This window comes from Sciurus vulgaris, assembly GCF_902686455.1.
Source record: "Sciurus vulgaris genome assembly, chromosome: 14".
NCBI lineage: Eukaryota > Metazoa > Chordata > Mammalia > Rodentia > Sciuridae > Sciurus > Sciurus vulgaris.
Window position 1 is genome coordinate 26206368 of NC_136475.1, and position 17602 is coordinate 26223969.

The 17602-nt window shown below is 41.5% G+C and overlaps 2 long non-coding RNA genes across 4 annotated transcripts in view; one reads left to right on the top strand and one right to left on the bottom strand.

The window, feature by feature from the left end:
• The first annotated feature begins 894 nt into the window (after nucleotides 1-894).
• LOC306644205 lies at nucleotides 895-6707 on the top strand. Its single transcript, XR_013759199.1, has 3 exons — nucleotides 895-1236; nucleotides 1638-1774; nucleotides 2599-6707. It is a non-coding gene; the product is annotated as an uncharacterized lncRNA (long non-coding RNA).
• Nucleotides 6708-11827: 5120 nt separating this feature from the next.
• The window catches only part of LOC306644200, a 47414-nt gene continuing 41639 nt past the window's right edge, over nucleotides 11828-17602 (bottom strand). For all 3 annotated transcript variants that reach the window (XR_013759191.1, XR_013759192.1, XR_013759193.1), the window contains exon 4: nucleotides 11828-12072. This is a non-coding gene — a long non-coding RNA (uncharacterized lncRNA). The remainder of the gene's footprint in view (nucleotides 12073-17602) is intronic.

Here is a 17602-nt window from a genome sequence, read left to right on the forward strand (position 1 = left end):
GGATGGGGCACAGGCCCTCCCTGTCTGGAATCTTGGTGGGCAACCCTTGGGAACCTCTTTGTATGAGGAGTTGAGAGACCTTCTGAGAAAGAAGAGGGAAACTAGCACAAGGAGCTGACACAGACAAAAACCTTTACTTGGTGGAAAGGAGCTGATCTGAGCTAGACTAGTATTTGTGAATTAGATATGTGTGGGGCCAAGTTCATGACTTTACAAGGCAACTGAGGACCAGCAGCCCCCAACACTGCTTCTTCAGTGAGGCCAGTAGGCATGCTGGTGACTCCCTACAGGTGTAAGGTGCATGATGGGTGTGGCAGTGTCCAGAAGACCTGATAGCTCCATGGGGTGTGGTGGGGGCACAGGGAGGTTGCAGAGGCGGAGGAAGGAAAAAGATCGGGGAAAAAAAGATCTAGTAATTTTCTAGGCCTGTCCACTAGGACACAGGAGACACACACCCTGGGGACACCCAAAATGATCTTGGGGTACGGGCGTGAGAACTAAGCAGGAACTGGGATCCTGAAATTGCAGTCAGAAGAAAGAGAGACACGTGGATGAGCCCTAACAACGTGATAGGTGCATACGAGTCCAGGTGTGTGTACAGGCAGGGAGCACAAGAGAGGGAGCCACAAAGTCTACAGGGGAGGGATCAGAGAAGGTCTCCTGAGACAGCTGACATCAGTGACTCAGAGCTTGATAGATAGGATATGGGACACTGGGTGGGAAGGGTGGAGGAAGCCGAATACACAAAAGCCTGGAGCTGAGTGTGGGGTTTGGGGGAACTGAAAGCGGCATAGGTCGATTACAGTAAATGTAAGGGAGTGGTAGGAGATGAGGCCACGAAGGTTGTGCTCCACGGTAAAGAATCTGGACTTTATCCTGCAGGCAGTGGTGAAGCTCAAAAGAGGGCTGTTTAGCAGGGAAATGAGATGATCAAGTTTATCAGAAAGCATTTCACCACCACACGCCCGCCTCTCTTAACTCCCACCCAGTGAGCAGTCTGAGAGTGAGATTCTCTTCCTTCAGTAAGTGTTCCCTGACCACCCCTGGGACTCACTCAGCTCTCAGCTAACAGTTCAAGTTCCCAAGCACCTCTGCCATCTTTCCCCATCGCACTGCATCTTAATGATTGTACCCTGTACTCTTCCCTCCTCCTCCACATGCTGAGTACTGGTAGTGAGGAACAATGTCTGCTGTATTCCATGTTGCATTCCCACACCCTGCACAGTGCCTGCCATGGTAAGTACTCGACATTTATCTATTTAATAAAACAAGAAAATGTGGGACACTCTTACTGTTTCCAACCCTTGGAGTCTAGGTTGGAAATGGGGGGCAGGGGGACCAAGAAGAAGCTCTTGCAATAGTTTAGGTGAGAAGCGATGAAGGCCTTACCTAAAGGGGTAGTGATGGGGATGAAGAGCAGGGAGACAGTGGGAAAAATATTTGGGAGGCAGAATTAATAGACATGGGTGATTAGACCAGGGTGCCAGATAAGGGGAGGAGGGGCTTCTAGCTTCAGCAGTTGAGTGGATGAGGAGTAAACCAAAAACTGTCTATTCTGTAAGAGGAGACAATGTGGGGAGAGGGGAGATGATTCTGGAATCAGTTTAGACATGCCCATGACTTTGACATGTTTTTAGTACATTCAAGTGGAGAGGTCCCAGGCAGAAAGATTTCAGAGTCATCAGCCTGCAGGTGATGGTTAAAAACCAGAGAGGAGAAGATTGCCCAGGGAGAGGAGGAGGTGGGGAAACAATGGAGATGTCAACTCTAACAGGTGAGCTGAGGAGGAATCAGAGAGGAAAGCAGGAATGAGATGGAAGAAGAAAAGCAGCCAAGGTGGTTTCACAATTTTTAAGAGAGAAGCAGTTTCAAGGACTAGAAAATAGAGTCCAACAGAGTGGAAAAACAGAGTTCACTCAGGTCTCACTTGCAGCAGAAAAAAACAAGGCCCAGGGAGGTTGATTAAAGTGGTAGAGGTCAAATGCTACCAGGCCCATGGTCACAGAGACTAGTGGCTCTCAATCTGTGACCCCTTGGCATCTAGAGCACCCAAGACCCTTCCAGGGAGGTCTATGAGGTCAGGAGTATTTTCATAATAATTAAAGTTTTGTGCAGTTATTCACTTATTTGCATTGATGTTGTAAAAGCAACAATGGATGAAACTTATAAGGCCTTAACCCAAATCAACGAACTGGTACAAAACATTCCCAGGAGTCATAATCTTCACCCCCACATACTTGCCGTTTAAAAGTTGTTTCATGTAAGAATGTCCATGACAGCCAGGTATAGTGGTACACACCTGTGATCTCAGCAACTCGAGAGGCTGAGGCAGGAAGATGGGTAGTTCAGGTCAGCCTCAGCAACTTAGTAAGGCTCTAAGCACCTTTGTGAGACCCCGTCTCAAAATAAAAAATAAAAAGGACTGGGGATGTGGCTTAGTGGGTAAGCACCTCTAGATTCAATCCCCAACACTAAAATAAATAAGTAAATAAATAAATAAAGTCTGTGATAAGGGTAATAACCATTGATTTTATTAAAACTGGACACTTAATTGCATGTCTTGCTAACAGTCTTCTCATAAAACACTTTTGAATACAGAAGTCCTGGAAGAACTCATACAATTGTTTTTGCAAGCTGAACTACCTGCTTTTTTGTGGAACATCATTTTCATATAAAGGACTGACAGATTATGCTTCTTCATACTTGGATATCTGTGGATGTTTGCCAGGAAAATGACTGAAGTGAGCCTGTCACCTCAAGGAAAACAACTATGTATTGCCAGGTACAGCAGTAAACACCTTTAATCCCAGAGATTCTGGAGGCTGAGGCAGGAGGATCACAAATTTGAGGTCAGCTTAGGCAATTTGGAATAACCCTGTCTCTAAATAAACAGAGGCTGGGAATTCAGTGCAGTGGTACTGGTAGAACATGTCTAGGTTCAATTCCCAGTACCAAAAAGAAATACAATAGAGAAAAGAGAATTTCGTCAATAAATGGCACTGGAAAACTGAATATACATAGCAAAGAATGAAATTAGACCTTCACCTCATACCAAAAGTGAACTCAAAATGGTTTAAGACAAATATAAGACCTGAAACTGCAAAACAACTACAAGTAAACAAAAAGGAAAAAGCCGGGCTAGGGAGATAGCTCAGTCAGTAGAGTGCATGCCTTGCATGCACAAGGCCCTGGGTTTGATTCCCCAGCACCGCAAAAAAAAAGACAAAAAAAAAGGAAAAAAGCTCCATGACCCGGGTCTGGGCAAAGATTTTCTGGATATGACTTCAAAAGCATCAGCAACACACACAAACATTGGCGCATGGGAGTCTATCAAACTAAAAGGCTTTTATAAAGAAGAATGAAATTATGTCACTGGCAGGAAACTATGTTAACCAAAATAAGCCCAACTCAAAATTCAAGGGTGGTATGTTTTCTGTCATTTGTGGAAGCTAGAAAGGAAAAAGGGAAAGATCGGCTCTCACGAAGATCATAAGGAGATCAGTGGATTAGAGGAAAAGGACCAGGGGATGGAAGAGGTAGGGAAAGGGAAAATACTGGGGAGTGATATTGACCAAATTATGTTATTATATTGTGTGCATATACAAATATATAACAAAAAATCCCACCATTATGTACAACTATAATGCACCAATAAAAAATGTGGGGAAAAAACCTAAAAGACACAGCAAATGAAACAATAAACAGAAGGAAGAGACAATCTACAGAATGGCAGAATATTTTTGCAAATTATTCATTGAGAAGTGGTTACAATTCAAAATATATAAGAAACTCAACAGGCATGATGGCACGCGACTGTAGTCTCTGTAACTTGGGAGGCTAAGGTAGGAGGATAGCAAGTTCAAGTCCAGCCTAGGAAACTTTGAGAGACCCTGTCTCAAAATAAACACCAAAAAAGGCTGGGGATATTTGTATACGCATGCTTTCAGCCACATTATCACAATAGCAAGCAAGGTACACGCGTCCTGGAAGAATGAATAGATGGGCAAAATATAGAGTATACATGCAATGGAATGTTGTTCCACCACAGAAAGGAAGACGTTCTGAAACATGCCACATGAGGCCTGAAAACACTACCAGGGGACATAAGCTGCTCACGGGGAGAGATGCACTATGTGGCTCCACACACTTGGGGTGTCTATAATTAAAGATTCATGGAGACAGGCTGTATGGGAGGTGGCTAGGAGAAGAGTGGGGAGGGGGATTTGTCACTTGATGAGTATAGTTTCAGTTGAGATGGAAAGAGTTGTGAAGATGGGTGATGGGTAGTTGCAGAATTAACTAAATGTACTAATTCCACTGAACCGTACGATAAATGGTGACGTAGGGGGCTGTGGTTGTGGCTCAGTGGTAGAGCACTTGCCTTTCAAATGTGAGGTACTGGGCTCAATCCTCAGCACCACATAAAAATAAATTTAAAAATAAAGGTATTGTGTCCATCTACAACTAAAAAAATTTTTAAAAATAGTGAAGATGGTAAATTTTATATTATAACCTATTTTACCACAATTAAAAATTTTAAATGTTGGAAATTTGATGCCCATTGAAAAATGATTTCCCATTTCCCCTCCCCCTCCCCTCTGGTAGCCACCACTCCGTCTCATCCATGTGACATATGCCTCATAAGGGTGGAATCATGCAGTGCTTTCCCTTCTGTGTCTGACTTGTTGCCCTTGGCATAGTGCCCTCTCGGTTTGCCCATGTTGCTGTAGATGGCTGGATTATTGTTAGAAGCTGTATTTTAACAATATGTCATTTGGGTATGTATATTCCATTGTATGTATACACCACATTTTCTTCATCCCTTCTTCTATATGCACACTGATTAAGTTCTAGAGACTTATCATACAACAACCATACAACATCATCAATATAGTCCAGAATACGGTTTTGTGCACTTTAAAATATGTTTAGAGGATACACATCATCTTAGGTTTCTCACCCCTCCCACTAAAAAGTCATATACAAACAAAAGAACACAAGAAAAGCTTTGGAACTAACAAATACCTTTAGTACTTTAGTACCTTGTTGGGACAGAATTGCAGGAGTATGCACATGTTCAAATTTGAAATGTACACATTAAATGTGTGCTATTGTTTGTATATCAATTACACCTCAATAAAGCTAAAAGGAAGGAGTAAAAAGTTTCTAAGACCAAAACATCTGAGAACCCCTGATGCAGACCATCTGTTCCTATCTTCCAGTTCTTGTACCCTGTTTTCAACACACCTACCACTCCCATTTACTTCACTGATTGCAGAATTATAAAATCACAAAAATAAACTTAAGAGGTAAGATAGCAGGCACAGCAAGCTAGAGAGTAAGACCTTCAAAACCATTTTCCTCTAGTGGCAAGGCCTGGTAAGTAGCTCTGCCAGGCTAGGCTGGGTTAATCACAACCCCTCCCTGCAGCCACTAGTGGGAGAATAATGCTGCCACGGCCTAAATAGGAGTTCAGGTGTCTTATCTCTTTCACATTCCATGTATGATAAGAAACAACAATGAGGTAAAGGCAGGTGGGTCCATTTTTTTTTTTATCAGTCACAATTTACAGGGGAGGAAACACCAGTAAATAAGTAAGAGACGGCTGTAGTGAGTACCTTCTGTCTGCAGTCCAGGGGTCCCTCCACTGGGCACTGGCACCAAGATGCCTAAATTGCAAAGCACAGTGGCACATGCTTATAATCCCAGCAACTTGGGAGGCTGAGGCAGGAGAACCACAAGTTCAAATCCAGCCTCAGCAATTTAGCAAGGCACGAGACCCTGCCTCAAAACAAGTACTGGGTTCAATCCCCAGCACCGCCAAATAAATAAATAGTACTGGGTATATGGCTCTGTGGTTAAGTGCCCTTGGGTTCAATCCCTGATACCAAACGAACAAAACGCTTAAACTACCCCTTGCCACTCAAGCCTAGAGGTCTACCATTAAAGCATGCATTTTTTACTTAAATTCTTTTCATTATGTTTATAAGCCATGTAGATTTTTTTTAACCTTTTTCCATTCTTTGGGTTGTTAGTCATTTTATATTTTGTAAGAGAAAGTGACCCTCTGTATTACTTTTCAATTAAAAAATAAATGTTTTAAATGATTAAAAAATAAAAGTTGTGGCACATGCCTGTAATTCCAGAGGCTTAGGAGGCTGAGGTAGGAGGATCACAAATTCAAAGTCAAACTCAGCAACTTAGTGAAGCCCTGAGCAACTTAGTGAGATCCTTTCTCAAAATAAAAAATAAAAAAAGGCTGGGATGTTGCTCAGTGGTTAAGCACTCCTGGGTTCAATACCCAATACCAAAAACAAAAAAAAACAAAACAAAACAAAAGTTAACGAAACAGAAGACAAATGAGATAATAAAACAAAAGCTGATTCTTAGGAGACAGACAACAAAAAAATATTATGGAAAACGGCCAAAGCATCAAATAAGTGACACTAGGAATGAAAAAGGTAAGATAAAATACAGTAGATATTAAACTATGAAAAATTGTACATTAATAGCTTAGAGACATTTTTGAGAATTAAAGTCATCAAAATCGATGTGAGAATAAATAATCGTTTTAGTAATAAAGTCATAGTAGAAGTATTCTGGAGTCTCCTCTTAATACTCACACTTGTCAAGATAAGCCAATCTCAAAACACCAAAGGACAAATGATCTCGATGATAAGCGGATGATGACACATAATGGGGGGTGGGAGGGGGGCAAGAATGGAGGAAGGAGGGAGGGACTGTATAGAGGGAAAAGAGGGGTGGGAGGGGTGGGGGAAGGAAAAAATAACAGAATGAATCAAACATCATTACCCTGTGTAAATGTATGATTACACAAATGGTATGCCTCTACTTCATATACAAACAGAAACAACATGTATCCCATTTGTTTACAATAAAAATAAATTAAAAACAACAACAACAACAACAAAAACCTCAAACTTATCAAGGCAGCTAAACTCTAGTAAGTCGTTCCTCAGCAGGTCTTCTGTGACAAGAGATGGGACTTTGGACCCTGGACTTGTCAGTCTGGTTTGGAAGGAAGAATGGATGTTGAGAATACAGCAGAGGGACTGGTCTGTCCCCTGCAGTCAGGTTACTTCAAGGCTGAACCAGGCTGCCAAAACATTGCCTCCTCAAGAGCAGCACACACACCCCTACCCCGCTTAGCCCTGTCCACAATTCCCTCCTCACTCACTGCTTTCTTTGTTCCCTACTCTCCTCTTCTCCCTGTGCCTCCCCTTCTTTCCCCCGTCTTCTATTGAAAGTCAAAGAATAGCTCCTGGTGCCACGCTACCTTGCCCCACATCGCCCTTTCCTGGCTCCTGGCACTTCTAGCCTGAGTTGTTGTAGTAGAGAGATAAAGTCCTGAGGCCCTTCTTGGCCCATTCCCCAAACTCATTTCTCAGTATGTTCTTAGGGACAGAGAAGGGACCTGTGGGGGTAAGGGATGTGCAGTAAAAGGTGATAGTTGTCTCGCTCTGAACCCTGGTATTGGAGTTAACCCAAAAGATCCATCATTTTGTATCTTGCTGTTTGTAATCCAATTAAATGTCTCATGTATAAACACTACTGTGTCTCAAGTTTGTCAGTATAGTTGGACGAGTAAAAGTTAAATGTAGTTAAATTTGCTATTCATTCTATTCCATCTGTAAACGACTTATCTGTAGCAATAGACATTATAATTACCACACACATTGTATGTGTGTGCATGCTGGGGGGTAGAAAACTATTAAATATTTTAATGACAGAAGAGCCATTTCTTTCAGGAAAAGAAGGGGATGACCAGTGTACCTCACATTACTGTGGTGATGTTTGACGTCTCTTTATGGTCCAACCATGACGTGGGTGGGAAGGGGTCAACACAAGTTGAATTCAGGTAGGAAGACTTCCTTTGTGGATCTTGCCGATGATTTAGTCTCGGATTGACCCCTGCCCTTAGCATTCCCTAAAGCAGGTACTTCCATGAACTCTTACCTTGCTCAAAGACTGGAAGGTAAGATGGCAAATGGAAGGCAGATATTCTCTGAGACCTCCAACTTCTGCTGATATGAATGGTCTAGAATGAGCAGCCTGTCCAGGTACAGAAAATTGATGCTACAATGACATCAACCACACTCAAGGTCAGTACCTGAATGAACACAGTTAGAAGGATGAACGTCTGAATTGTAGTAGGTATTTGGCGGTTCTTACCAAAGTCAGTCTTTGGTGAACGTAAATAGGAATCCAGCACCAGCACAAGGGTAAGAAAAGGGTGCCACGTCATGGACATTAGCCAATTCAGGGAACTGTGACTGAAGGTCCCTGAGGTAGGTCCCCTGATATTCCCACCTATCTCATGCAATGCCTAAAATCCAGAATTAGAATCTACCTTTCAGCAGGTTGGGCGGGGCTGGGTGAGGCTGGTTAAGGTTAGTTGGAGCTGGGACCAGTACTACCCTGAGCTGTTGGCACTCTGCTACTCCAGTACAGATGAGGGCTCTGGATGGAGTATGATGGGGTACAGGAGGACTGTACAGAAGTAATGATGAATAGTGAGAAAACAACTTTCTAGTGGATCTACTCACCATCTGGACTTTCAGATCCCCTCTAACACTACAAAACTTATTTGGGTTCAGTTTTTGGAAATTAGTGAGCTGCCTTCTTCAAACTATCCACCACTCCCTGAGATCGGAGACCTAGGAAGTAGGATGGATGCTTTCTGCTTGGGCTTTATAGAGGCTCAAGTGCTGTTAACAAGTGACTACTCAAAGCCTCCCTCTATGAGCACCTCTGGAGGTAACATCGTAGAAGGCCCGCATCTGTTTTGATGTGATCTGTTGGGCCCTTAGAAGTCATCTTTTCAAAAATATCCTCCCTGCTTTAGATCCACCTGGTAACTAAAATTTTATCATTAGTGTCCATAAAGTCGCTTTAGGTCTCTAGAAAAATATAATTTTTAACTCCAGGTAGGAATAGGGGATTGGTACAGAGTTACACAAGAACAAACAAGTAGAAGCCCCGAAATTCCTTTTTTGGGGCAGAAGCCCTGAAATTCCTTTATCTGGATGGCAATCCAGAGGGCAAAGGAGTGGAGTGTAAATCAAGAAATAGAATTAGGGGTGTCTATCTTGAAGTTGTGTTTTCATAGAATACATGGTTTGTATTTACTGAATATTTATTTAGGGTGGCTTTGACTATGGAACTGATAGGGATATGGTATGCTAGCCTCTCCCCATAAACCACTCCTTGGCTCCACCACTGCACAAGAAAATAAGTTGACTGCAAAGACCCTGGATATCCAGACACAAAGACCTGGACTTGAGAGGAGCTGTCAAATTCAACTCCCTTCCCCTGAGGCACTCACTGTGCTAGCCAGAAGCAGGTAAACACAGCAGGACTGAGCTAAGGATTATCCATAGGGGACCTTGCGTCCTCTGAAGGAATTGTTGGCAGCACTCCCACCCATGGAGAGGCCTAAGAAGGAAGGGCAGGGCCTTGGGTCACAAATGGTAGGAAAAAGGCACATAAATTGTGGCTGCATTATCCAGTCACATGACACAATCTTTTTTTTTTTTTTTTTTTTTGCGGTGCTGGGGATCGAACCCAGGGCCTTGTGCTTGCTGACACAATCTTGTTGCCACTTGTCACATGATCTCTTTTCCCCTCCTGCTCCGGTCTTTCCCTCTTCTCCCTTCCCCTCCCGTTGCTCTGTTTTGATTTGGTTAAAATAGCTGCAAACCCTGGTCTTTTCTATTTTTACTACCCAGCCATTACATAATCCACACCGTAATTGCTGACTTGCAAAACTATTGGCAACAGTAGAAAAACCCCAGAGTTTTAAAAAGGAAAAGGATTATTACAGTACAAAAGCCTTTGGCAGCTTTACTGACTGGTAAAGCATCTGTAATCGTCACTTGCCAGTGGAAATCACATGGGCCCTGGGAAACACCCCCCACCTCAGTGAAAGTGGGCTAGGGGATGAGAGGCAACCTGGCTGGGAGGAAATGGCAGTAGGTGGGGGGCTCATATTTGAAGTATGCCCCAAAGGTGCTGAGAGTGAGTGCCAGGTTACCAGGGGTGCCTTTTATTGCTTTTGTTTCTTGCTAGAAAGTGCAATCTCCAGTGGCCAGGACCTTGACCTCATCAGCTTCCTGGCCTTCCTACGGCCTGGACCATATTCCTGCAAGAGCCTGAGGGAGAGAGACCACCCCAGTTAAACATATGCCTGAGACACACGGGAGCAAGGAAGGTGCTTGTCAGGCACGAAGAGCTTCTCTGCAAGACTTTCCAGACATTAGGACAGAACCACATTATACAATGATTTCACAAAATGGTCCAATAAAAATATAAGAACTAGTGAGCTGATAAAGGGTTTTACAACCAAAAAGAACTATCTCACTGAGCCAAAATTCTCTGTATGTTAAGTGTGAGGAATGCAGGAGATGCAGGGGGAGATAAGGTCGTCTTTCCCTGATTTTGCCAATGCTGCCACAGTACTGACTCCCCCAAGAATCAAAGTGATCAGTCCAATCTGGGTAATTGTATGTATGACATTTGCCAAATGTCACATACTGGACTTGGTGCTGATATGGAACTGTGAGTAAAATCGTTGTCCTCATAGAACTCCCAGGTCAGTCAGGAAGGCAAGCATTAATCAAAATAAGATACATGCCCTTCAGTTGATGAATGGATAAAGAAACTGTGGCATATATACACAATGGCATATTACTCCGCCATGAAGAATGATAAAATTATGGCATTTGCAGGCAAATGGATGAAATTGGAGGATATCATGCTAAGTGAGATAAGACAATCTCAAAAAACTAAAGGAGGAATGATTTCGCTGATAAGCGGATGAGGACATATAATGGGTAGGAGGGGTTAGCGTTAGGATTAGGGTTAGGTTTAGGGTTAGGGATAAGGAGGGTGGTAAGACTGGAGGAAGGAAGGACTGTATAGAGGGAAAAGGGGTGGGAAGGGTGGGGGGAAGGGAAAAAATAACAGAATGAATCAAACAACATTGCCCTATGTAAATTTATGATTTTTAATAAAAAAAATGGAAAAAGGTTAATGCAAGAGGATATTTGTAAAAATTTTTATAAAAAATAAAACTGCCTGTACTTTTGAAAGAAAAAAAGTTTTCCTATTAGTTTTGTAAAGTATAGACATTTACATTACATTTTGATTCAGTACTGAAAATCTAAAACTTTCTGTTGTATTTTTGACTTCTACTTCTGATATATTGTTCTTTTTGAAATGATGTATTGAGCATAAATAAGCATTTAAAATTAAAAAAAAAAAAAAGATACAAACCTAGCATTACAACCACGATGAAAGGTTCTGAAGGGAAAGTATAGGGTGCTAAGGGCATTTAGAACAGAACGACCAGATAGGGTCAGAGGGTTCTTAGAAAATTACCCTAAGGACTTCAGGGTTCTTTCAATTTGGCACCTTTGTTTCCTTCTGTCCCCTGTCCCTCCCTTCTTGCTTCCTACAGTTAATATTTATTGGGTTTTTACTATGCAGAGAATAATACTAGGTTCTTTTACATACATGGTCTCATTTCATTTTTTTTTAATTTATTTTTATTGTAAACAAATGGGATAGGTCTCATTTCATTTTTATAACGAACTTATGATTCAAATTCAGCACTTTAAAAAAAGGATCTGTTGAAAAAAGCTGAACCATACTCTGTAAGAGAATGATATACAATTTATAACATGGATTAATTAAGATACTTCTGGCTACAGGTGACAAAAATTCAAATCAAACATTTTTTTTTTCTTTTCAGGTCCAATAATAAAGCAATCTTTATTTAACAGCATCAACCCCTCCTTCATCAAATCAAACTTTTATAAGGGGGACAAAAGGGAAAGTCTGGGTCCATGCAAAGAAAATGTCCAGGGTTACACCAATTTAATGCGTGGTTAGGTCCAGGTACTCAAGACACCATCTGGTCTCCAGTTTTCTCCATCTCACAGCTCAGACGTCATCTATGTTGCCTTCACTCTTGGACGATGTTCTCCTTGGGGTGGCAAGATGGTCCCCGGCAGCACAGGACTTACATTCTATAGGGTTAGGGCAACCCAGCTGGAAAGGAAAATAAAAGCACATTTCTTAAGTTCTAACAAAAACCCTGACAGACATGATTGGACTGGATGTGGACCCATGCCCCTGGTGGCCTGGTGCCATTCTCTGATGGGCATAGTAATGTGTCCTTCAAGAGATGAACTTACTCCACTGGAACCACTTCTGAAAATAGGAAAGGAGGTAGTCCCCCCAAAAAAATGAAAATGTTCTTATTTAAGAAAGGAGAATGGCGAACAAAACTCACTGACCTCTACTGTTCTCAGTGTGGGAATAACAGTGGATGTCAAGACCACACAATAGATTCTTCCATCAGCCAGGTCCTCCTCTCTGAGGCATATGCAAAAGTACTCAGTTCTGTGTGGCACTGGCTAGATTCACACTGCTCAGAAACCATGACTTCTTGCTATAAAACACTACTGTAGTATTATTTATTTAGGTCCTTGCTCAGAACAGTTTTCAAGTTCCAAGATTTTACAGATTTTTCCCAACTTTTCTTCACCCCTAAATGATACATCCTACTCAGCAAGAGCATGGCTGGGAAGGCTGCAGCTCATTGGCTCTTTAACCAGCATCCCTGGTTCTGCATAACTCATAGGGAGGCTGAAGTGTGACAAAGTCCTTTGTGGTGAAGTTTTGCTTCCCTTTTGGAGTCTGAACTGAAAACAGCTTTCACTGGGCAGCAAGAGCAATAATATGATAGCTCCTGGAACATCCACAGAGCAAGATTTTGGAGAACCACTGTTAAACATTCTGTGTTACACAGCACTCAGCAATCAGAGGTCAGCTGCAAACCCCCTGTTCTTGTGCATGCTTTTAAGAGCTGCCTGGATCCTCCCATCCCAAGAAGAAATCCAATGGTCTTCCCAGAATCTCTGCAAATTCCCAGCAGTTAATGCTCTTAGTAGCCTCTTTGGCTCTGCTCCAACTCTTGCTGGAGCTTTGATCTCTTTCACATCTCACCTCTTGAGGCTGGTTTCTTCCCTCTGCTCTAAGCAGGCCCAGATGTGGGACTCAGCTCTATTTTTCCATGCTTTACCCCAAAGAAAAAATATGTACACACAAAGTAACTCAAAACATCACGTGTGGGGCTGGAGTTGTGGCTCAGTGGTAGGGCGCTAATGTGTGTGAAGCTCTGGGTTTGATTCTTAGCACAAATGTAAATAAATATATACACAAACAAATAAATATCCATCAACTAAAAAATATTTTTAAAAAATCATGTGTCAGATTTTCTTGAAAATATAAAGAGATGTGGATTTTATTTTACCCTTCTGCTTGGTTCTTTTATCCGCTCCACATGTTCCTCACATTGCGTTAGTGGTGGGGACTAAATTACCCTTATATTCAAAGGACCTTAGCTTTCCATCCACATTCCAGACTTGGAACCCACTATGAACCATCCACTCCAGGTTCCTCCCTGAACAGCACCAAGGAATAGTTACAAACTTTTACTCTCGTCACCACCAACATTCTGTAGTGGTGAAAGGAATGGAATGATTTTTCCCTCTATGAATATGAATAATATCACCCCTCTTTAGAAGGAGAACTAGCCACAATTTTTGTTTTAAATAAATTTCTATTACACTACTCTAAATTCTTCAGCCCAGAAAACAATTGGTGTAACAAGTGTGAAACAATTCCCATATGACCACTGACACTGAAATGTGAATAATCAAAGCAACACTTCTGTCCCAGAGGCACTGCCTTGTCTTTGAAAGACAAGGAGGTATATATCCTTGCTACCTTATGATGGAATTCCTGCTATTTCCAGGATGGAGTTTCGAAGCCTTAAGCTTCAGCAAAATAAGTAAAACTAAAGCAAGCTTAAGACTCCTTTCACCTGGGTTGGTGAATCTGGGATCAGAGTTTAAACCAGTGAGAAGACCTCTCCAAAAGAGAGGTAAGGACAGATGCAAGAAGCAGGTTTCCTCTCCTGGACTAGACCAGCTCTAAGCCTTGCTTTCCTGGGCCACTCATGTTTCCTGTCCCTTTCTAAGAGGGTGGAACAAGCAAGGACTCCCACACAGAGGTCCCTGCATCAGAGGCAGGGGCAGGGAGGCTCTGCAGGGCTGTGAACACCAAAAACAAGTAAATCCATGAAAGAAGAATCCTGAGCTTTGAATTCCTTTGTTCATTACTCCAAAACATGCAACTGTAGACATGGTAGCCTCCTGGAGGAATCCTTTTAATTTTTGGGAAGACAGGGTGAGATGTTCCTAAATTCTTCCCAGAAGCTAAAATTTATAATACCAAAGTACATTAGTAAAGAAAGGAGAAGGTAAGGATGGGGAATATATTTTTTACCTTCCATAAGAAGGTGGCAAAAGTTAACATTTCATTCTTTAATGACAGAGAAAAATACAGCTTTAAATATTTTTAACCTAAAGGAACTCAATCAATTAAAACGTATAACAATACATTCTAAGTTAAATAAACAGGAATTATTTTTAAAATAAATGGGACTCTCCTATTCATGTTCTGTGCTTTGTTTTTACTGACACAAAAACGTACTTCCATGTTTTAACAGTCACATAGAATTTCACAGTACCCCTACTCATGGACATTCACCACTGCAACAAACACCCTTCTCTAGACAACTCTGAGCATAAGGATAAGTTATTCCTTAGATGAAATTTGTTGCTTTACTGTGACTTGCCTATTTGTATTCTTTGCCATTTTCTATTGGGTTTGTAGTATTTTTCTTATTGACTTATAGGATCTTTCTATAGATTATAGATATTAATCTATCATATATTACATATATTATAAAAATAATTCTCCTAGCCTGTTGGCTATCTTCTAACTTTATAGTAACTTGTGCCAGAACCAAGTTTCTCTTCTTTTTTTTTGAACCCAGGGCCTTGCATATGATAGACAAATGCTTTACCACTGAGCCACATCCCTAGCCCCAAGTTTCTCACTTTTATGTGGCAAAACCAATTACAAATTATTTAGAAAAAAGTGAAATGGGAGCAATGCACCCCAAGCTCTGAGCCATTATGGCCTCTTCCACTGAGGTTCCTTGGTAAAGTGGCTAGTTGTGTAGAGTTATTTTCTGAACTCTGGTTTTATAGCCAGGGTGACGGTGAAAATTGATCAAGAAATGGCAAAAAGAAGTATGAGGATTTTTGTTTGTTTCCACTAATTTGAGGTTGCTTTTTTTAAATGTTTGAAGTCATAGTACTAACAATGTTAAAGGAATCCTGAACCACTGAAAATCCCAAAACAACTTTATGAACAATGATCTGAGAATTTCCAGACTCTTTCAAACTATGTAGGCTTTAGGGCATTACTTGCTGTCACCATGAAGGGAATGACTGAACATAGCCCAGGAAAAATAAACGTCAGACCCCCAAAGGAATACAAAAGCTCAAGAGTCCACTGACTCCTACCAGAGTTTTACGCAAGAAACTTAAAAAGTTTCCATTCAACCTCTCAAAGATTAACACACCCCACTCTGAACTACAGCAATTAAAAAAAAAAAAAAACCTAGTGGCCAAATGGGATTTGCCTAAAAGAGGGCCACTGGCTTTTCCCTAAAAGTACTTAGCTCCTATACCTCACAAAGGCCCAGAATCTTGCAGCAGTTGTCCTAGTTGGCCATCACTCACCCTCAGTGATACCATTACACCCCCCCCCCCCCCCCCATTATTTAAGCAGGAAGTGTAGAAAGCATGCCTGAAAAATTGTCCTGGCAACCTTCCCTCCAGCTGAAACTTGACACTCCTTTATGAACTTGCTTTTCTGGGCAATGAATGTTCCACCATAAAAGCATTCTTCAGTGTCTAGCAGGAGGAGAAAGAGACTTCTTTACTTGATGTCTTGTTGCCTTGATGTTGCTTCAAAAACCATTATTGTTATAATCTTACCAAAAGCATTCTTTTTTTTGCTAAGGCTCGTGCTGAACGACTACATTCCATTCATTGCTGTCATCTGCTGACCTCCTGATCGCCAAGGACTGGGTCTAAGTCTTCCTTTCTACCTCAAGTCAGACCCTTTGCCTGGTCATGAGCTCCTCTCTTTCTACTACCTCTCACTGTGCCACCTATCAGACCTCTCGGATTCACTTCTTTCTCTAGCCAACTAATGGACAACCACTCTGCTGCCAATACTCTAAACCACATCTATTCCTCGTCTTCCATTTGTTGCACAACCACACCGCGTCTATCGGAATGAAGATGTCCTCTGCTTTAATCCCCCAGTTGTTTCACACTGCTGAAATAATCATTTAATAATGAGAGCTGCTTCCTCTATAAATTCATTGTCTCCAACACTGGGTGAGTCTTCAGCACTGCTCAGCTATCCTCTTACATGTCCCTCAAGGTCACAGCCATTGGCACAAGAGCGTTTTGAAACCATACTACTCTCCCCACTATCCGATTTGCTTCTAACAGATGACTTCAACTTTTTTTTTTTTGGTGCTGGGGATCGAACCCAGGACCTTGTGCTTGCAAGGCAAGCACTCTACCAACTGAGCTTTCTCCCCAGCAACTTCAACTTTTACCCAGAGAAAACAAAGCCCAGCTATCTCCCAAAACCTCATCAAATCACTCAGTGCCATTATATCCCTTGACCTTATCATATAAGACTTAAAAGTACTCAGCAGTGGTGGTGCACACCTATAGTCCCAGCTCCTTGAAAGGCTAAGACAGAATCACTTGAACCCAGAGTTCAAGATAAGTCTGGGCAACACAGTGAGACTATATCTTAGAAGGGGGGAAAAATGTTCAGCAGAATGTTGGCAAAATGTAGGAAAGTAACAAATGGTGGTACTGGTGGTGATGTTAATCTCAGTGCAGCCTTTGTCCTTTGTTCAGTTCAAGTTTAAACTTGTCCACCAGTACTCAGGATACAGTATTCGCTTCTCCCCAGGAGCCTTGCTCAACCATTTCTACTAGCTTTTTCCCCACAGCATAGGGCCGTGCTCTCAAAAAACAGATTAACAGCCCTCTTTACATCTTGCACCCTCCTTTCACTAATTCTCCTCAGTTCACAGATGAGCTTCTTGAAAGAGGAGCCTCCCTAACAGGGTCACACCCTTGCCTCCCATTTACTAGCTGCAGTCATGGTCCAGTAAAACAGTGAATTACTCTTACTTACCAAAGGTTCTGCTCTTTGGAAAATTATTTAGCGATTATCAAAGAAGCACAGTGAATGGAAATACACTGTATTACTGATTAGGGTTATAACAGTGAGAGTAATTTTTGATAATAGGAACAAGAAAAGATTTTTAACACTATTGATAATAAGCAACAGTAAGGTTGTTTTTTTAAAATGTTTTTTTAAAATGTTTTGTTAAAATAATAGTACTAATTAATAGTACTAATAACGATGTTCATATAAGCAAGATTGTTTACTGCTTTTTTAAATTTATTTTTATTGTGCACAAATGGAATACATACTGTTTGTTTGTACATGAAGTAAAGGTGTACCATTTGTGTAGTCATACTTTTACATAGGATAATAGTGTTTGATTCTGTTATTTTTTCCTTTGTTTACTGCTTTTTTAAACCAACCAACCTGTTTTCAC